Here is a 22,620-nt window from a genome sequence, read left to right as displayed (position 1 = left end):
GGCTATTTTACAAGGCGGGCAAAAATGATCTATGAATTCTTCTTTGATTTTAGCGCATGTGGTGACCGACCCGGGAGGAAGTGACTTGAGCCAATCTTTTGCAGCACCTTTGAATGTAACTGGGAGCATGCAAAGTAGCTGAGTCTCGCGTGGCACATTTAGTACATTGAAATAGTCAGCCACATCATTTACTTCATCCAAGTGCTTATAAGCATCTTTGTGGTCTTTTCCATAGAAGGGAATCTCCTTAAGTTGAGCGAGTATGTGGCCCTTTAGTTCGTACGTGGCAGTAGCAGGAATTGCGGGTTGCACACGCCTCGGTCCGGTGTCATCACGCATCCTCGTCTTCCATCCCCCCATGGGGATTTCATCGATGTTAGCCATGGTAAGAGCTAACTCATCTTCAAAGTCGAATTCGTGCTCAAAAGTGAGATCTTCTACTCCCTCGGGCTCGTACTCGGTGTCTTCTTTAATCAGGTCTTCGATTGCCAAAGTGGCGCTGGATGCTCATGATTTGCTACTCTTCTTCTTGCTGAAAACGGACTTGAGGTTCTTTAGTGGCGAGTTCTTTGAAGAAACGGATTCTCCAACGACTTTTCCTTTGTTCCTCCTAAGTGCGGATTCCGGGTCTTCTAGAGGAGGGACCAAATGTGTATCAGATCCTCGGGTCATGAAACAACTGCAAGCAAAACAAGAGAAACGCGTAAAAAGAACAATAATAAAATAAAAATTAAAACTGTAATAGTGATGGAATCGCCGAGTTGGCACGAGTGCACTCGGCGAGTTCAAGGCAAGAACAAATTTTTTTTTATCTAATTAACTAATAAAACGGATATTTATTAAAACTTATACTAATTACCGAATTACCTAAGAATTAACTTTGTGTGAGATAAATCCCACACAAAGGATCGATAAAAATAAAAATTAATGCTAATTTAGAACCGTTCCCTGACAACGGCGCCAAAAACTTGATGTGTGTGAAACCAACTAGTTTTAAACCTACTTTTAATTATAAAATAAACACACAAAGGCAGTGGACCTATCAATTGTGCTAAAGCTAAATAAGTAGGGTATTGAACACAGGGAACGGTAAATTAAAACTAAAAACTAATTTTATCTAAATTAATTAATAAGTAGGTGTTTTTCTTTAGTTTTACAAGACTAGAAACTTACTAACTGTCACTTAAACTAAAAACTAGAAAAGCAAAGATTTAACTAAATTCAATAATGAGAAGGACTTCTATTTAGTTCAACTCAATTGATCATATGGTTGATATTATGGTAATAGTGAAATGGATTAATTTTTCTATTGGTTACCGATTCAAGTAATTAGATTCACATACAATGCACTAATCCTTAGGCAACAAACTAACTTAAACAGTGATCAGTTGTCTAATTTAATTTAATTCACTAGATTATTTATTCGGGTTAATTTAGACTTGTACTAGCTAACTAATTTGGTCCTTTAGTTAACTTCTTGTTGATGGTCATCACACAAGCTCACACATGAATTTACCTATATTTCTTATTAATTCTAGTTTCATGTTCATTAATCCTAGACATATGACAAAGTGGTCACATAACATATGAAGTTGATAATCAAAATATGTTCATACTATCTAATTATCTTCCTATTAACAGAAAAATAGTTATCATTCACACATAAGGTTCTTTAACAAGCTAAAATCAACAAAATCACTAACATTAAATTAATACTACCATAATAATCAATCCATAGTATCAATATTGTATCCCCAAACAGAAGTTCAAGAGTTTTAGCTCATGTTTGAGGTGATTAACAACATAAAAACGAATTCTAATTGTCTAGCCATAATGGAAAACAAAAGATTAAGTAGAATGATGTAGATTTGCCTCAAATCTCCTTCGGGATTGAATTCTAGGTTGTATCTTCGTTCTTCAAGTCTCTCCTGGCTCTGATTTGCAACTTGCTTCTCCCCCAAGGGTTCCAGAATGTTGAAGGTCGATCTGGGAAGCCGTTTTTATAGATGTGACCCGGCTCGCCGAGTCCATGTCCGACTCGCCAAGTCCATCACTTAAATCCCGTGTACAGTAAGTCACAAAGTCTTTATCTTTTCATTATCTTCTCGATCCTTCGCTCGGACTCGCCAAGTAGACTACCCTACTCGCCGAGTAGGTGTTGTTTTTGGTGGTTTTTCTTCTTTTTTCAATTCTCGAGCTCCAACCCGCTTCTCCTGCTTCCTTTTGCTTCCGAGCTTCAACTTTGGATTGAAAACATAATTCAACCACTTTTAAGTATCTTTTGTGCATGATATGCAATAATTTAGCTAATAAATGATAAAAATCTATGCTTAATATAAGACTAGATATGCAAATATCAACCACAATATATTTAATCCTTAAGATCTGACATCCATCCTTTCCAGAAGAGATTGTAACACATAAACCATCCCAAAGGTTGGTGCTTTTTGGATATCACCATGATGTTTGTGGTTAACGATGAAGGTAATCAAAAGGTTTAAATGTGTCCTTCACAAGCATCTCATGAACTATACTCGTCGTTGGAGATGGATCTCCAAAATTGTACGTCAAGCAATCTTGTCGTAAAATCCCGAACACACCCTTGTGGAAATAATATAAAATGGGGTGATTCTGTTTCCTCTTCAATAGATAACCCCATTCTCCGAGTAAATTCACGAAGGTTGCATTCACGATAAACGCCTACCAAACGAAATGCAAGGACCCAGTTGTACCTCAGGTCGGTCGTCTGTTCTTAAAAATTGTCTATGGCACATAATTCAATAGATAATTTTCTATAAACGAGATGTTGAATAGAAAATAAATTCCACCACCCGTTGCATTGAAATGTGAAACCTTCCCCAATAAATAATTTTGTCCAATATATTTCCACTTCCATCACTATACCAACCACACTTAACCATGGGAGCTAATGCAAATTCTCGATTGTATAACCAACCAAGCTTGTTCGAATAATTGTTGAGCGTTGTTTGCAAAACATTTTGAGGAAATCAGTATAACGAATGGGTATTTGGAACATTAATGTATTCTTGGTGTTTCGAAATTGCATGCCATGGTCCTATAGTACCTGAAAGATTAAAAGAAAGAAAAATCACAAACCACCAAAGAATTAAGCAAATAAATGAAAACTGAAAACAGAGTGCCCAGATTTCACGTCGTGGTCACGAAGACCACATCATGAAGTCGGTTCGGGACGTGAATGGCATTCGGTCATTCTCTGGTTAAATCAATCCAAATTTCATGTTTGGGTTTGTGTAATCTGGTATTCTAAGGCTTTTCATCACACATGGAGCATCTAAATCACATCAGATTGAAGTAGTTTTGACAATTAGGCTTCAACACAACCCCTAACTTTGAATGCCTAAAATTAGAAGAAATTAATACAATTAAAGAATTGAGATTTTACCAAAATAGGAGTTTAAGCACATAATCAACAAAATGTTGCAGAAATATGACACACAATCAAAGTGTGGGTCTACTAGTACGTTCGTGAGAGAGTGGGTGTTTGAAAGTGATAGTCAAAAGTTGAAGTCATCTAAGTTTAACTAGTCCCTCCGCCTCGTAAATTTTTAAGCTACTTAGTGAGGGTGAAACCTCACATCATGAGTTTTAAAAAGTTTGAAAATCAGTGGGAAAAATTATGTGACCATGACGAGGGGGTTAATCCCACGTCATGGTGTCGAGGGGTTTTTTTTAATTAAAAATTCATTTTTTTTCTCTAAAGTTACACCAATCTAATAATTTCAACACCACACTTGATTTTTACTTTTCATTAAATAGTAAGATGACCTTAATGATTATTTATTCCTAAAATTCAAAGAAAAATGAAAAAATAAAAAATGCATAAATAAAAAAACGCAAACCAATCTCGGGTTGCCTCCCAAAAAGCGCTTCTTTTTGTTGGAGTCATGAGTCGAACTCCGTGCCACCTTACCTTGAATCGTTTGGAGTTTGAATCACCAATTGCACATTTTGTTCCTTCCACCTTTTCTTGTACGCTTGCACTCTTCTAATGTATTCTCTTTTATAATTTTCCTTTTTTACCTTAGAATCGCCTTCTTCAAGCTTTCGTTTTACCCGTTTATTTTTCACAATAAGTTCAGATTTTTTTTTTTGTAGCTTCTGTTGTTCGAAATCCAAATTGTTTAAAGTTGGTTGGTTCAAGTCCTGAGTGTCTTCTTCCTCTTCATTACTTGACACCAAACATTCTTCACTTTCCTCACTAACTAAAGAACTTGGAGTTTTATAAGCAAAGATTTAAAAAACCATCAAAATTGATGCTCGAGGCTTAGTACGATTGACTTCTTTAATTGCTCAAATTTCTTCTTCCATAAATTTCTCAAATTCCTCAAGCTCATTTTCTTCATCTATATTGAATACTTCACTTTGAGCATATTCATTCTTGAATTCGTGCGCCACTCCAAAAGTCATTTCATCATCTCCTACTCGCAATGTGAGTTTAGACTCACAAATATCCACCAAGGCTCGTGCGGTATTGAGTAAAGGGTGTCCAAGGATAATTGGGACATTTTTATTCTCTTTCATGTATAGCACCACAAAGTCAATTGGAAAAATAAATTTTCCAATTTTTACCAAAATGTACTCAACTATGCCTCGAGGATTAGTCATCGAACAATTTTCCATATGAATCATCATTCATGTAGCCTTCAAATATGGAAGATTATGCCTGTGATAGAATGAATAAGGCCTCAAATTTATGTTTGCTCCAGAATTAGCTAAGGAATATGTCTTCATATTATTTCCAAATTCACATCGAAATGTAAAGCATCCTGGATGTCCCATCTTCCTTAGTATCCTTTCAATAATTACCCTAGAACTCTGCTCACTAAGGACAACCTTGGAGTTCTTCTCTAGTTGTTGGCGAGTGTCGAGTAAGTCTTGTAAGAACTTTGCATATTCGGACACTTGTGCTAAGGATTCAATAAAAGGAATATAATAGAAATAACCTTAACTTGATTCATAAACTTAATATGCTCTTGCTCCAATGGGTATACTTTGGCTCGAGAAGGAAATGGTAGCGGAGGATGAGAAGGTTGAGTGCAAGAATTTTTTTTCTGTTCAGATCGTGCCCACGTCGTGATGATGGTAATTCAACAACATTTTTGTTTTTGATTTTCCACTTGTTTGGCTGTGGTTTGGATTGATTTTTCTCTTCTTCTAGGGCTTCTAAGAACTCATAAATAATGTCATCGTCAGTGTCGATGGCATTGACTTGTGGTTTTGGTTTGTTATCGAAAATTTATGGAGATAATCGTTCTTTTACCAATGTAGTTAATTGACCAAACTAATATTCGGTATTTTAGATTGAGACTTGATGATTTCTAAGTAAAGCTTGTTGATCTCTCATTAGAACTTGATGCTCTCTTATTTCTACGTCGGTTTCATCATGACGTTTTTCCGAAACCTCCATAAATCTAGTAAGCATGGAATCAAAATCAACTTTCTTTTTAGGTTGTAGTTTCTCTTTTTAGTAGAAGCCTCGACTTGTTTGCTTATATTTCTCGTCTTTTTGCTTTTTATATTCATCGTATGGAAACCATTCTTTCTTTGGCTTCCTCCAATCTTCATCATAACGGTCTCCACTTGAGTAGCATACTTGAGCTTTCTTATTCCCATTTTCATTTAAATGCTAATCTTTTGTCCAATGTGGACCATTGCATTTTTTGCAAATCATATGCATAACATGTATGGCTTGATCCATTTTCGTCATTATTTGATCCATATTATAAAACATAGCCAAAATAGCCGCCAAGTCTTCTGATATGCCACTCCCAAATCCTTTTGTTCCATCATTTCGAGGATTGTGATACTGACATGAATGCTTAAAAAACTCTTCAATTAACTCCTTAATTTTAGTGGGATTTTTCTTCGTTAAAGGTCCTTGAGAATCAAGGAGTTGCCTTGTCATCAAATTTACCCCATCGTAGAAGATTGATACTTCTTGTTGCACATTAAGGTCATTTTGGGGGAAATTTCGAAGTAATCCCTTGTAGCGCTCCCATGCTTCACAAAGTGATTCACCTGGTTGTTACTCAAAGTTAGCAATTGCATTCTTAAGTTTTGGACACTTTTTTGGTGGGAAAAATTGCTCTAAGTACTGTTCACGCATTTGTGCCCATGTAGTAATTGCACCGCGTGGAAGTGCTTTTAACCAATCTTTAGCAGCTCCTTTGAAAGTGACTATACGCATTCTCAATAACACCATATCATGTGGAACATTTGGGATATTGAAGTAATCAGCGATGTCATTGACATCATTAAGGTGTTGTAAGCATCCTCATAATCTTTCCTGGAAAATGGAACATCCTTAATGGCAGAAAGAGTATTTCCTTTAAGCTCGAATATTGCAGTAGTGGGAACTATGGGTTACACTAAGCCTGGACCAGTAGACTATCGAATTCTCTTCTTGTATGTTTCCATCAAAATGTCATCAATGTTCACCATGTTGTTTCCTGGCTCGCTTTTGTGTTCACTACCTTCGTCTATTTCATAACTAGCCTCGTTTTTATTAGGAATGTTCTCAATGCCTTCTAAAGTACCTTCGTTCTTTGGGGGATTTCTTAATTCTACTACATGCTTTCCCTTCTTTTTACTAAAAACCAATTTTAGATCCATGAATGGTGATTTGTTTGGTATGATTGATTATCCTATGTTCTTGTCCTTCTTTTTATGAAAAACTAACTCTGGATCTTCAAGTGGTGGTGTCAAATGTATGTTTGATCCATGTGTCATATACTACAGCAACAAAAACAAAATTAAAAACATAAAAATGAAAAAAAAAGTAATTAAAAATTCCTACTGATCGTTCACCATGATGTGGTAATGACACCACCTTGTATTGAAGCATATAAACTAAACAGAAAGCAAAAACTAAGGAAAACGTAAAAGAGCTGAGCTCACGTCACGAGTTCAATATTTTGGAAAATATAATCCTAAAATGAGCTTTTTGCAGGTTTTACACCGCAAAAAGGATCGATTAACCTAAAGCAATTAAATCAAAAACTAAAATAGTCGGTCTCCAGCAACAGTGCCAAAAACTTGATGAATGTAATATTACTACACCAATTAGTTTTACCAGCTATCTAACTAACTATTACCAGTTAAGGTAGTGTACCTTCTTGCAAATAATATAGCACTAATAGTCGGGTATTGAACACAGGGAAAAAATTTAATTATATAATTTAAGTACTAAAAATTAACCTAAAAACAAGCAAAACCTACACTGGTTTTTATTTGATTTTGCAAGTTCAAACAAACTTAAACACTTAACTAACAATTTGAATCAATTACTAAAAACACTTCCATTTAGTTTGAATCCACTTCTACTCTATGGTAAGTTACCAATTCATGAACTACCTTGTATGGTCATACATAAGAAAAACACATAATTAGTTATTATATATGGGTGGCTACTTAAGATTTATCTAAATAAATACGATTATGGTGATAGCTCATGTTCTCCAACACAACTAAATTAGTTACTTTTATCACTTATCTAAGATTTGGTCGATCCTAGATTTAGTAATTTAATAATCACTAAACTACTAGGTAACAAGTTTATGTTATTTAATGGTCACTAAGCTACACAAAAGCATCATTCAATCAATCAAAGTATCTAATATTATCATGCTAGGTGTTCAGAATCAAACACAAGTTCAAAACCAACTATTAAAATCCATAATTTGATAAATTAAACCATAAAATTAAAGCTTAATCTAGCGACATGAAAGCAGCTAAATTTAGATACTCATGACTAAAAACACATAAAATAATCTCAATATAAGTTGACATGATTAAAATGTACCAAACCAATATAATTAAGGTGTTCTTCAATCTCTTGATCTCCAAGCTAATCTCTTTCAAAAGAATGCTTCTTGCACTTTCTGGACTTTAAATTTGGTCTCTCAGAATAATTCTCCTCTAGAAAACTCTCTCCATGCCTTTTAAAACCGTGAGAATGAAGGAATATTTATAGTTTTTGTAAATATGTTGCTCACGTCGTAAGCATTGATAGCTCACATCATGAGCTCGATAATAATCCTTATCTTCCAAGGAAATTAGATCCCGTATTTTGATCTTATAGAACTTGATTCTCACATCGTGAGATTTCATCCATCACGTCGTAAGCTAGACTTTTCAACTGGAATTTCCTTCTTTTAATCTCCAATCCTCCAAAGTTCAAACTCTTGCCAATATCAGTCTTTATTCATCAAGAGTGTTCTTTTTGGCTGAAAAATACAATTGAATCTAATAAGTATCATATATCTTTGCAGTTAACTAAAATATTTATAAAAATGTATTAAAATTTTGCCTAAAATGTGTATAAATATGGCAGTATCAACATCCAAATGTTTAGTGAAATGTATTTGTGGAATCATATTCTTGGAAATATAAATAACTAATGCATAACTAAAGTGGATAGGATTTTGGAAAATATTTGACCACAAATAATATAACAAATGCAAATATTTTCTATCAAGACAAATAACGAATTCATTAGTTGGTGATGTGAGTATGTTTTGGAATCAATTCACGCTAATGGACAATTTAGATTAACTAAAATACATGGTAAGACCAACTCCGTTACCTTTAAAAAGGTATAGGTATGTTTATCTGAATAAACATAACTCAAGAACCTTTTAAGGTGCTCAAGGCTCTCATTAAATGAAGTTAAGATTCAACTAGGCAAAAGGATGAGATACCAAGATCCACCTGGGATAATGATCATCTTAGTAAAAAATTTACCAATTATTTAAAGAATGGTGAAACAATTTCATAAATCCGCACCCAAAACACCACCACAAGCAGTGTGGTTAGATATAAAAACAAATCATTAGTTGATTTGGTACTTAATGAGTCATAGTATGCTTACAAACGAATCATAAATTGTACGATGAATAGTTTTATAAGAGTCATTGGTCTTACACATATTAAAAAGGTTTATGAGACATTGTCTGAGATATGGATTAGTGTTCATTCCTAAGTAACACATAGGTAAGTCTATAATTAAAAGGCTTATTATCGTCGTCAAGTGCTCAATGATTTAGAACCTAGAATCGAGATGTGTTATCTCATTGGTTATCCTAATGAGCCTTTTGAGTAGTTGTTTTCCAAACCCTTTGAGAGGGAGCTAATATCCAAAAGAGATAAAGGGAGCTATATTGATCTTGATAAGTTTTAGGGATGTTAACAAACCCAAGATGGTTGCGTTGAGGCAATATGCCAACAAACCCAAGATGGTTAGGTTGAGGACACGAGCCAAAAAATCCTATATTCTTGAATTATAATTGTTACTGTATTATTGTGTGGATTTCAATGTTTCAAGTAATTCAGATGACCGGGGGAAGGCGAAGGCTGATCGTATACATCATCCTATGGATTTTTTCTAAATTTGAGAGATGGTTTGATACTTTGATTTGTTATGATATTTTGGAAAACAATGTGTAGCAATCATTCCCAGAATGGATAAGGCGAGGGATTGGTTGGATCAGAGATATTTTTTGTAAAAATTTAGGTGCCACGACGTGGTGATTGGAGACCACGTCGTGGCGTATTTTATGCATGACTGCGTGTTTAGTTGGTCGCCATGGAATGGAAAGGGAAGGCCACTACCTGGCAGTTGTTGCGGCCCTAGCACATGATTTTTAGGGTTTTTCCATATTTAAACACATAATCTAAAGGATTAAGGCATCCTTTTCAGCCTCCAACCCTTTAAAACGGAACCCTCTCGTCCTTGGGTTGCATCTTGTTGTATTAGTGGTGGTCCTTGAAGTTTGAATCTTTGGCTTGCATTTATCGAAGATTTAAATGTATGATTGATAGTAAGAAGATAGCAACACTTCAGATCTTGTACCTCATGCATCTCGTGGAGCTTTGGAAGGTGTCTCTAATACCTGTCTACCCGGTGTGTGAGCTGTTATTTGCGAGGTGAGTACTTTCCTATGTTGTAATATGTGCATGTTGACCAGTTGGGTCTTATTTTTTGATAGCTATTAGATATGAACTAAGTTGTTGATAACTTATAAAGTGTTGTGACTATATGGGACTACTGACACTCTCCAATCTTGCTGTTAACTTGTGAGGTGAGATGTAGATTCACAGGGCGTACTGTTAGCCTACTAGGACTATTGATAGCCCTTATGGTTGTTGATACCCATAGTTGATTATTTTGTTGTGTTGCATGAGATCTTTGGGGAAATCACTAAGCTTTGTGAATACAGTTGTGAATTAATATTTTTCAGGTACTTATTAGATTGCGGAGGAGTAATTGTACACATACATCAATAGTTTACGATCCGAGATTCCGTAGTGTCTTCATTATAAATCAGATTTATGTATAACGGATTATGAAGAATTAATTAATCCTGAATGTAACTTTATTAAAAATTGATGTTATATTATTCACAAAATGAAAAATTTTAGCATGGGTTATTGGGTTGTTACAAATGGTTGATTAATACATGGTTTTTGAAAATGACTTTAAAAATAAATAAAAATCACTATGATTTTTAGGATGTTAGAAGCTGGTATTAGAGCCCCAGGTCGAAGAGAACTGGATGAACACTTGAGTGATTCAATGTAACGACGTGAATTTTTAAAACAAATTTTCATTTTTCAACATAACATATTTCATAAAATATTCTCAAAACCCAATGTATCAAATAGTATCTCAAATACATCATCTCCCAGAATCTCAAATACTCAATACTCACTCAGTGTGTATAGATCACGTCGGCGCCTTCTCGCGATCCTCGCAAGTACCTGAAACACATAACACACAACACGGTAAGCATAATTGCTTAGTGAGTTCCCAAAAATACCACATACAACACATAAGCCACTCGAGGCTATAACTCGGTATGACCCTCCGATCAATGTGTCTTAGCGGGACCCTCCAGTCCCGTAGCTCGTTGCACTGTCTGGTCTGGTCTAGTTTGTTAGACCCTCCAATCCGATCTGATTGAGGACCCTCTAGCCTCATGAGTTGTTGGACCCTCTGGTCCAGTCTATATATCACATAGCATACATGTAACACATTGCACATAATCACAAACATACACATGCACATAAGACCCTCCAGTTTGCAAATAGATATCACACTAGGTAATGTATAGTAAGTAGAATCACCTGGTAAGATGTCTAGTAACTCTCGTGCCTGATATCCTCGGTCTAACCTCTACCTATCAAATGATAAAACCTCAAATCAATACTCTTTTTATGTTCTCATCTCTAAAGGACGGGTACAAGACCATTCTACCCTTCCTTGGCCTCTCTTGAATCAGTTGAGCAAAACCCTAAGGTCCTCGGAAGTCAACCCCAGTCAATGGTCAAATTTGACCAGACTCGCCGAGTGCACTTGCTGACTCAGCGGGTTCATACATATACCCTGAATCCTTTTAAGACCTCACTTGACTCATCAAGCTAACCTCCCAACTCGACGGGTTACCACTGGTCACGAATCGCGGGGCAACCCGATCCGACTCGTCGAGTTCTCTCATGGACTCACCTAGTTTCCTCCATGGCATTACTCATTTGACCTTCTGAGGTCAGATATGTTCCTCTACTTGATAGATTTGGCGTTTTAGCACTCAAAAGTCACGTAAAGGTCTGAACTTGATGTCCATGCAAGGCACGTCAAGCTCTATTTGATGAAATAACCACCTTAATGGTGTTTTAGGCTCAACACACTCAAGGAACTACGTAAAGCTAAGCTTAAGGGAGACTCTGGACTTATCAAGGTCCAGATCTAATGTCTAAATAAAAAAGGAACCTCTCATCTTCATAACCTAGCTCCAAAAAAGGGTAAAGAACCCAAAATCCATGAGATCTATTCAATACAAGATATTCGGTGCAAACTTGTACCTAATACAGATGTCTGGAGTGAAATAGCAGCCAATCCCACGACCTCCTCGCTTCCAACCTTGAAACTCTTCTTCTTCCTTTCAAAGAACACACCAAGAAGCTCACAAAGGTGCTATTTCGCACTCTAAGCTCTCAAGGGCGATTAGGGTTTCACAGGGGTTTGTATGGCCACAAATGAAGGCCATAAGGGCCTTTAAATAGGTCCCAAACCCAAGAAATTAGGGTTTCCTCATAAGCACTGACTCATCTTTTCGGATACCAGACTCGTTGAGTCCATTCACTAAACTCGTCATCTAAACGCGACCCTACTCGACGTGTTGAGGCACCAACACTTCGAGTCCCTCCAATTAATTCAAAATAAATAATTAAAATAGTCTCCCCAACTAGAATCAGACTTTGCCCTCAAAGTATTCGACCGTAAACAACTCCAGATGCTGCTTCTACATCTCCGACTCCGGCTCTCACGTCAACTCGGACCCTCTCCGATGTTGCCACTAGACCTGAACCAGAGGCACCTCCTTGTTCCTTAGAACTGTGACCTTCAGATCTAAGATAGTGATCGATCTCTCAATGTAGTTTAGGCTCACATCCAACTGAATATCCTCTAGTGGCACTACAAACGTTTCATCAGCGATACACTTCCTTAACTGAGATACGTGGAAAGTATCATGGATCTCGCTCAACTCTGAGGGTAGCTCTAAACGGTAAGCTACCTTACCTACCCTGGTCATCACCGTGAAAGGCCCAATATATCGAGGCCCCAAATTGTCCCATTTCCTAAACCGAATTACCCCTTTCCATGGGGAAACTTTCAGAAGTACAAAATCACCAACCTGTAACTCGAGCTCGGATCACCGCCTATCCGCGTTACTCTTCTGGCGGCTCTGGGCTGTCAGCAACCTCTGCCTGACCTGCTCTATCTGCTCAGTCATCTTAAGCACTATCTCAGTGCTACCCATCACTCACTGCCCCACTTCGCCCCAACAGATAGGGGTCCTACACCTCCTCCCATACAACAGCTCAAAGGGAGGCATACCAATACTCGAATGGTGGCTTTTGTTGTAGGAAAACTCAGCCAAAGGTAGGTATGTGCCCCAACCTCCCCCGAAGTCCATAACGCATGCTCGAAGCATGTCCTCGAGCATCTAAATTGTCCACTCACTCTGCCCATCCATCTGAGGGTGATAACCAGTGATGAAGTGCCATCTCGCGCCCAACTCCTCATGAAGCTTCTTCCAGAACCAGGAAGTAAAATGAACATCTCGGTCCGACACGATCGAGATCAGCACTCCATGCCGAGATATTACCTCTTTCTCATATATCTCTGCCAGCCTCTCCGCTGAAGAGCTCTCACTGATAAGAAGGAAGTGAGCCCTCTTCGTTAGACGATCCACTATCACCCAAATTGCATCAACACCCCTGGCCGTCCTTGGCAATTTGGTGATGAAGTCCATAGAAATCTGTTCCCACTTCCACTGGGGAACCTCTAGTGGCTGCAACTTGCCATGCAGACGCTGGTGCTCGGCCTTAACCCGACGACAGGTCAAGCACCTCTCTACAACCCACGCAAAAGCCCTCTTCATACATGGCCACCAATAGTCTCTCTTCTGATCCAAGTACATCTTAGTGACCCCGAGATGGATAGAAAATATCGATCTGTGCGCCTCATGCATCAGTATGCTACGTGCCCCGCCCATAAACGGCACCCAAATCCATCCATGGAAGGTCATAAGCCCACGACCATCGGTAACAAACTCGGATACCTACATAATCACCCGCTCTCTCTAACGGTTCTCCGTTCTGACAGTCTCTTCCTGGGCATCTCGAATGGTATCCAACACCGGAGTCATCACCGTCATTCTCATACATATGTCTCGAATCAGAGCACTCTCTGCCCTGTGACTCAGAGCATCGGCTACCACATTAGCATTGCCCGGCTGGTACAGGATCTCAGAATCATGTTCCTTTACCACATCTAACCATCTCCTCTGGTGCATATTCAGGTTGGGCTGATCCATTAAATACTTCAAACTCTTGTGGTCTGTGTATATGGTACACCAAACACCATACACGTAATAGAGCCATATCTTGAGGGTGAACACCACTGCTCCCAACTCCAAATTGTAGGTGGGGTACCTCGTCTCATGAGGCTTCAGTTGCCTCGATGCGTATGCTATCACGTTCCCTCTCTGCATAAGCACCACACCCAACTCCGATATGGACGCATCACAATACACCACAAAATCCTCCATTCCTTTTGGAAGAGCTAACACTGGGGCTTCGCATAACTTCTGGCGAAGAGTCTCAAAGGAGGTTTGCTGCTTTGGACCTCAAGTAAAACCCACACGTTTCCGGGTTAGTCTGGTGAGGGGAACAGTAAGCTTGGAGAAATCCCTGATAAATCTCCGATAGTAGCCGACTAATCCATAAAACTCATGATCTCAGTGGGGGATCTCGGAACCTCCCAACGCATAACAACCTTAATCTTGGCTGGATCGACCAATACCCCATTCTGGTTAACGAGGTGCCCCAACAACTGGACCTCTCGTAACCAGAAATCACACTTTGAGAATTTGGCATAAAGTCTCTCCGATCTCAATACTCCGAGGATCTCTCTCAGATGCTCCTCATGCTGCGCTCTGGACCTCGAATACACTAGAATGTCGTCAATGAACACTATCACCGATCGATCCAACATCGGCCAGCATACTCGGTTCATGAGATCCATGAACACTGTTGGTGTATTGGTGAGCCCAAAAGGCATAACCACGAACTCGTAATGGCCATAACGAGTCCTAAACGCCGTATTCGAGATATCCTCATCACATACCCTCATTTGATGATATCCCGACCTCAAGTCTATCTTGGGAAACCAAGAAGCTCCCTGCAACTGTTCGAACATAGCATCGATCCTCGATAGTGAGTAATAGTTCTTGACCATTAACTTGTCCAACTCCCGATAATCAATACACATCTGTTGTGTTCCTTCCTTTTTCTCGACAAAAAGGATCGGCACTCCCCACGGTGACCTACTCGGTCCAATGAATCCCTTCCCTAGCAACTCCTGAAGCTGCGAGGATAACTCATGCATCTCTGGTGGCACAAGGTGTTAGGGTGACTTGGCAATAGGCACTGCTCCTGGAACCAAATCAATGTAAAACTCCACCTGCCTCTCCGGAGGCACATTCGACAACTCTTCAAGGAAAATATTCGGGAACTCACGCACTATCGAGACCTCATCGATTGAACTCGGCCTCTCGATGGCAATTCGTGTATCCATCACGTAGGCTACAAACCCTCCGTAGCCCTACTGTAGACTCTGCCCCGCCTTGGCAGCCGAGCAAAATGCTGACCCAGATCAGGTACCCTCACCATACACCGTAAGTACTCCCCCACTAGGTTCTCAATTGGTCACCAACTGACGCTCGCAGTCGAAAACATCTCCAAATTGGCTCTGCCAGTCTATACTAACGATGACATAGACATCCCCCATCGCAATTGGTACCAAATCTATCAGGAACTCAACACAGAAAATCTCGAGTACACATCCTCGAATCACATCTGTAGCATACATCGCTCGTTCGTCGGCTATAGAAACTCATAGAGGTCGACTCAACGCCTCTCGGCAGATACTGATGTGTTGACTAAATGCTAAAGATACGAAAGACTGACTTGCACCTGAGTCAAATAACACCAAAGCAGGTTTAGAATTGACAAGAAAAATACCTAAGCATACCACAATATATAAGCACAATATCTCAAACTCATCATAAATAACAAAAATAATACATACTAGCCACGACATCGGGCGGTGCACAGACCTTCTCCGTTGTCAACTGGAAGGGTCTCCCGCGAGCCTTTGGTGGCCCGGTCTTCGCTGGCCGGACCTCGGTAGCTCTAGCAGCAGGTGCAGATCCCTGAGCTGATCCCTGAAGTAATTGCGGGCACTCAGTCTTCCGATGGCCAGTCTGGTTGCAGTGAAAGCAAACTGCAAACTCCTTGGGGCAATTCCTCACGAAATGCCCCTCCTTGCTACACTTGTAGCACACCGCTTCTCTACATACTCCCTCATGGCTCTTGTCGCACTTCCCAGAAGTGCGGTGGTTCTGACCCCCAGATCTCGAATCAGCGGGCTTTGCCCGCTTGGCTGCCGACTGAGACTGAACCGGATGCCTATCCCTCCTCTAAGACTCGGCCTCCTCCTTGGCTTGAGTTTTCAGCTTGATCTCCCGCTTCCGGGCACGTTCCTTGAGCTCAGCAAATGTCTGGTATGTTGAGTTCGCCACGAACTCACGAATGTCTCTCCTCAGTATGCTCAGATATCGATTCATGGATGCCTGCTTAGTAGATACATGTTTAGGGCAAAACAACGCCTTCTCATGAAAAATCCATGTAATCACAGTCACAGACTCCGTCCCCTGCTTGAGGGACAAGAACTCCTACGCCAGCCGTTCCCTCTCCACCTGGGGAACATACTCATCTCAAAACATGGTGGTGAACCTCTCCCAGGTCACCGTTGTAATCTCTGCAGAAGTGAAATTAGCCGTCACAAATTTCCACCAATCCTTCGCTCCCAAGCGAAGCTGGTTCAAATTGAACCGAACCCTCAGATGCTCCGGATAAGAACAGGGGTAGAAGCATCCCTCAATGTCTGAAATCCACCTCATTGCGGCTATCGGATCCTAATTCCCATCAAACTCTTGGTGGCTTTGTGTAGCTGAACTCTCGGTACAGCAACGAGTCATCCCCTATGGCCTCTCGGCAGCAACAGCTTCTGTGGCTACAGCAGCCACCGCCTCGGTAACTGCAGCGTACGTATCATCAAACGTCTCAACCAGCGTGGTCTTGATAAACCCAAATATCTTTGGAATGGCCTCCCGGATCCCTGTGGCCACCTCGTCATGATGTCTCTGAAACCCAACACAAAAGATATCAGAGACTCGCTCGAGTATACTCGCACTCGATACTAAACTCTACTTGTTCCTTGGTACTCGAAGGATTCTTACTTGGACTGTTCACCAACTCGGTGCCTCCAGTAGTACGGGCCCTAAACTACCTTCCACACTGCATCAATATTCACCCCAAGTCCACCTCCTCGGATCCTAGATCGTATGTACTCTATATCTCTCTAAGCACAGGCTACTCTCTAGTAGACCACTCATAAGCTCCTCGCTGCTACCTACTCACTCTCGAAGCATCTCAAAGTAGCAGTAATCCCCTATGCTAAGACATCACAAATCAGGCCACTCTAGTCCTAGATATGAATACCTAGCCTAATCTAGCATGCATAGCATATCACATAATGTAAGGGTATTTTGGGAAATCACCGTTTGGGTTGGATGATTGTACACACTGCTCCATTTTGCTTGTCTCAAAATCTTTTACTTATCAAAAAAATTATTTATTTTATGAAAATTTCTCTCAAATCCTCATTTTGAGTTCAGATACGCCCAAAGGTGCATCCGAATCCCTCAAACCAAGGCTCTGATACCAACTTTTAACGACGTAAATTTTTAAAACAAATTTTCATTTTTCAGCACAACATATTTCATAAAATATTCTCAAAACCCAATGTATCGAATAGTATCTCAAATACATCATCTCCCAGAATATCAAATACTCAATACTCTCTCGGTATGTATAGATCACGCCAGCGCCTTCCCGCGATCCTCGGTAGTACTTGAAACACATAACACACAACACAGTAAGCATAAATGCTTAGTGAGTTCCCCAAAATACCACATACAACACATATGCCACTCGAGGCAAAAACTCGGTATGACCCTCTGGTCAATGTGTCTCAGCGGGACCCTCCAGTCTCGTAAATCGTTGGACCCTCTGGTCCGGTTTAGTTTGTTGGACCCTCCGGTCCAGTCTGATCGAGGACCCTCTGGCCTAATGAGTCGTTAGGCCCTCTGGTCCTGTCTATATATCACATAGCATACATATAGCACATTGCACATAATCACAAACATACACATACGCATAAGACCCTCCGGTCTACACATAGATATCAATCTAGGTAATGTATAGTGAGAAGACTCACCTTGTAAGATGTCTAGTAACTCTCGTGCTTGCTACCCTCGGTCTAACTTCCGCCCTCAAACGATAACACCTCAAATCAATACTCTATTTATGTTCTCATCTATAAAGGATGGGTAGAAGACCATTCTACACCTCCTTGGCCTCTCTTGAACCAGTTAACCAATACCCTAAGGTCCTCGGAAGTCAACCCCAGTCAATGGTCAAATTTAACCAGACTCGCCGAGTGCACTTGCTGACTCAGCGAGTTCATGCGTATACCCGGAATCCTTCTAAGACCTCCCTCGACTAGTCAAGCTAACCTCCCAACTCGATGGGTTACCACTAGTCACGAATCACGGGGAAACCTGATCCGACTCGTCGAGTTCTCTCATGGACTCGACGAGTTTCCTCCATGGCATTACTCATTTGACCTTCTGAGGTCACATCTGTTCCTCTAATCCATAGATCTGGCCTTTTAGCACTCAAATGTCACGTAAAGGTTTGAACTTGATGTCCTTGCAAGGCACATCAAACTCTATTTGATGAAATAACCACGTTAATGGTGTTTTAGGCTCAACACACTCATGGAACTACATAAACCTAAGCTCAAGGGACTCTCTGGACCTATCAAGGCCCAGATCTAATGTCTAAATCGAAAAGGGACCTCTCATCTTCATAACCTAGCTCCAAAAGAGGGTAAAGAACCCAAAATCCATGAGATCTATTCAATACAAGAGATTAGGTGCAAACTTGTACCTAATACAGAAGTCTGGAGTGAAATTGCAGCAAATCCCACGACCTCCTTGCTTCTAACCTTGACACTCTTCTCCTTCCTTTCAAAGAACACACCAAGAAGCTCACAAAGGTGGTATTTCTCACTCTAAGCTCTCAAGGGCGATTAGGGTTTCACAGGGGTTTATGTGGCCACAAATGAAGGCCATAAGGGCCTTTAAATAGGTCCCAAACCCGGGAAATTAGGGTTTTCCTCATCAGCACTGACTCGTCGAGTCGGATACCATACTCTTCGAGTCCATTCATTAAACTCGTCATCTAAACGCGACCCTACTCTACGAGTTGAGGCACCAACTCGTTGAGTCCCTCCAACTAATCCAAAATAAATAATTAAAATAGCGTACCGAAAATCCGGATGTTACATTCCAGACACAAAATATGGATCTATAAATATTTTTCATAATTAACTTTAAAATAACTAAAGGAGAGGATATGATGTGTATAATCAGCTGAAGCTCAAGGAAAGTTATTCCCCAAATACCCACACTTGTTTTATGTGTATTGTTGATATGTTAGAAATGTATGCTAGAAGTTAGAATAAATATCTACTCATGATTACATGATAGAATGCCTATTAGGAGAGATGCCTATTAAGGAAGATGCCTTTTGATGCATTGGTGCATGTAGCCTTTTTGACTGTGGAAGAGACTATTGAGGTGACTAAAGGAGAGATCTTGATGAGGGAATGTGACATGGAAAAAGAAAGCAGGCTCATGATTCAACATTTTCAACGATGGATGAAGAGTTCGAGTTTGCTAACCTGGTTATTGGAAGTTAGGGGGACTTTGATAATTGAAGAAAGTATATCAGAACCCACGAGTTTGCTTGCCACAAGTTCCAATGCTAGAAGTGTGTAGAGAAAAGGCATGTCATTCGTGATTGCAAGAAGGGTCAGACATGTTTTTATTATCACCAGTTGGTTCATCTCTAACCCGACTATCTTGAATGGGTGGCGGAAGGAATGCAAGCCCCCACACCTATTGACAAATGTCATTTTATGCATCATTTGGGGTAATTTTTATTAGCATTTAGCATCATATTTTGTACATTTTCATGTCATATGTTTAAATAACGTTCAACTCATGTCTTTTATCAGAATTCCTGTACTGCTAGTAGTTTTGTGTCGTTTTCAGATAATTTGAGTAGACTAGTAGTTTGGGGGTAGCTGGATCCATGTTTGGAGATTAAATGGAGTTGGAACTGAGGAAGGATGCTAAGGAATATCAGAAATCAATTTTTGTGATCGTATTTTTATTTTTGCATTTGAATAAATGCAAAGAAGTTTTGTAGAGCCGAAATAAGTCACCTGGAAGTCATTTGAGAAGAAAAGTCCATATCTGCAATCACATATTGCCTTTATGTGATCACATTTTTATCGTACAACCCCAGAAACTTAAGATATGGCTTCGTACTTCATTGAAACGCAATCCTGGAGAAAATACAAAAAACTGGGATTGCATAAAGCCCTTCTGCGATTGCATTTTTGAATTGAAGTTCTGAAAACATGGAAAATAGCTTGATACATCATTTTAGGGAAATCTAGAAAAAAAACTGAAAATCTGCGATCGCAATTATGCTTTTTATGATGTCATTTTTCGTTGACTTGTTCCGGAAGCTTCTATCCCGCATATAAATAAGACCCCCATTATAAGATTCGAACAGCGGACGGTTTCAGACGCTAAAAACACTTATGGAGGTAATTGCTGTTACCTTTTAGCAATTTCTGAAGATCAGAAGACTGTGAATCATCTTACAAACTTAGTTTAAAGGATTATTCAATTAATGTTTCCTTTACTAGTTTAGATCTGTTTTTAGCCATGTCTGGTAATACCCTAGTTTTCAGTTCCGCATTAAACTAGTATTTTCATGTGATCAGTTATCAGATTTTTTTGTGTTTCTATTTAGACTTTTCAGTTTTGACCTTAATAAACGTTTGATTTTTAATTATTGTTAGTCTGATCACCTAGCTAAGGTTTTTATCATTCCAGTTAATCAGTTATTAGAATCCGTAATCGTTCTTGTCAATTGGTAATAAGTAACAAGTATTAGATTGTTTTCATGTTTGGGATTTAACTTTGATATAAACTGTAAAAATCATATCTTTACGCTTCCTAGTTTGTGAGAAGCATTGGGTGTTGCTGGGAATTTTACGCAGAACTTAATGCAAATTTTCTGATTTAATTTAGTGTTTGTTTAATTGAATAGTAAAAAGTTAGGGTTAATTTAAAGATCTTGTTTTGGTTGATTAATTAGGTAAAAAAGAATATACTAGAGCTCATTAGTTTTTCTCAGTACCAGCTTAGATAGAATATAATCTGAATAACCATATCTAGGCTGATTGCGTGATTAGGAAAGTCGCAGCAGAACTGAAATCATTTTTATTCTTGATTTTTCATTTAATTTATTTTCAGTAAAATTTTTAGTTTTATTTCACTTCAAAAAACCCCTTTGATAATTTATGTTTTATTGACTAGAATGTGCCTGATGCAAAAAGACATTAACTATTAGGCTGTGTCCTTGAGGATTTGACCCTGCTTCCTTGTATTATACTGTTAGTGCAACCAGTGGTGAAAATTTATTTTCTTAATATGCCCACGACAACGTGTTAACAAATTGGCATTGTTTCGAGGGACACGGTGCTTTCTTATAGTTTTATGCCAAAAAATCGTACATGTACACCTCTAGCTGTTTATCCAAAAATTGAAAGAACTTCAAGGAAACTGAAGAAAGAAGCAGCAAAGAGAAAACAATCACATGGTTTCTTTGATTTATGCTTTTCAGTATCTCCAAAAATTATCACACAACAAGGCTATCCCTTGTGGAAAGAACAATACCCATTTTTCTATTTTTTCCAAAAGAACCCCCATCTTCACCTTCTGATAGCCCCTTTAAAACTTACTCCCTACCATCCTCACTTAAATATGAGCAAACAGATGCTTTTGAAACTCAATATGAAAAATCTGAAACTCTAGAACCTTCATAATCTAAAAAATCATCCATGAGTGACGCATGAGAAGAAGCAGAAAAGACTCTCGGAGAATGGGTCACTCAAGAGATCAGACAGCAAATTCTTTACATTACATTTCCCGAAGCCTGGAACTTTGAACTCATATCTGGGTTGATACATCTTCTTCCTACATTTTGAGGTCTAGAAAACGAAGACCCACATAAATTCATCAAGAAATTTCATATGGTTTGTTCAATAATGAAGTTGCATGTTGTTACTTAAGATCATATAAAGTTAAGGGTATTCCTCTTTTCAGTTCAAGATTCAGTGAGAGAATGGTTGTACGAGCTCCCATCCGATTCGATTACCACTTGGAGAGAACTCGCAAAGCAATTTTTAGAAAATTATTTTCCAGAAACGCGAGTTTCCTGTCTCAGAAGATAAATCCTTGGTATCAAACAAGGAAAAAGAGAAGATTTACATACTTACTGGGAGAGGTTCAAAAAGACACTGGTCTATTTACTACAACATGGGATCAGTGATTATCAACTCTACAAATGTTTTTGTGAAGGTCTGACACCCGTGAAGCGACATCTAATAAATGCTTCCGCTAGCGGTTCATTAGGTGATATGACACCAACTGAAATTCATGAACTGATTGAGAAATTGGCAATAGAGTTGAAGCATTCTCGTAACAAAGACGAGTGGTATTCAAATCAGCTAAGGGGTATCAAAGAAATTAGCAATGCCCATCTGGAGTCGCAGATTTCTTAGCTAACGAAAGTGATTCTGCTCTTAACGAAGGAAAAAGCAGTTGTAAAGAAACCATGTGGAATCTGCTTGAACATAGAACATCCAACATATATGTGTCTAATATTGAAGGATGATGTTCCTCTAGTCAAAGCTATTAGAGGATACCAACAACAGAAGATTTATAACCATCCTCCAAACTATTA

General features: G+C 39.1%; 1 non-coding gene across 1 annotated transcript; it reads left to right on the top strand.

The window, feature by feature from the left end:
• The first annotated feature begins 5,993 nt into the window (after positions 1 to 5,993).
• LOC145007720 (small nucleolar RNA R71) lies at positions 5,994 to 6,100 on the top strand. The gene has a single exon (XR_013663090.1). It is a non-coding gene; the product is annotated as a small nucleolar RNA R71 (small nucleolar RNA).
• The last annotated feature ends 16,520 nt before the right edge of the window (positions 6,101 to 22,620 follow it).

This window comes from Lactuca saligna, chromosome 7 (genome assembly GCF_052625555.1).
Source record: "Lactuca saligna cultivar CGN05327 chromosome 7, ASM5262555v1, whole genome shotgun sequence".
Lineage (NCBI taxonomy): Eukaryota > Viridiplantae > Streptophyta > Magnoliopsida > Asterales > Asteraceae > Lactuca > Lactuca saligna.
Note: the sequence above shows the minus strand (reverse complement) of the source record. Positions and strands in the feature narration are given on the sequence as shown.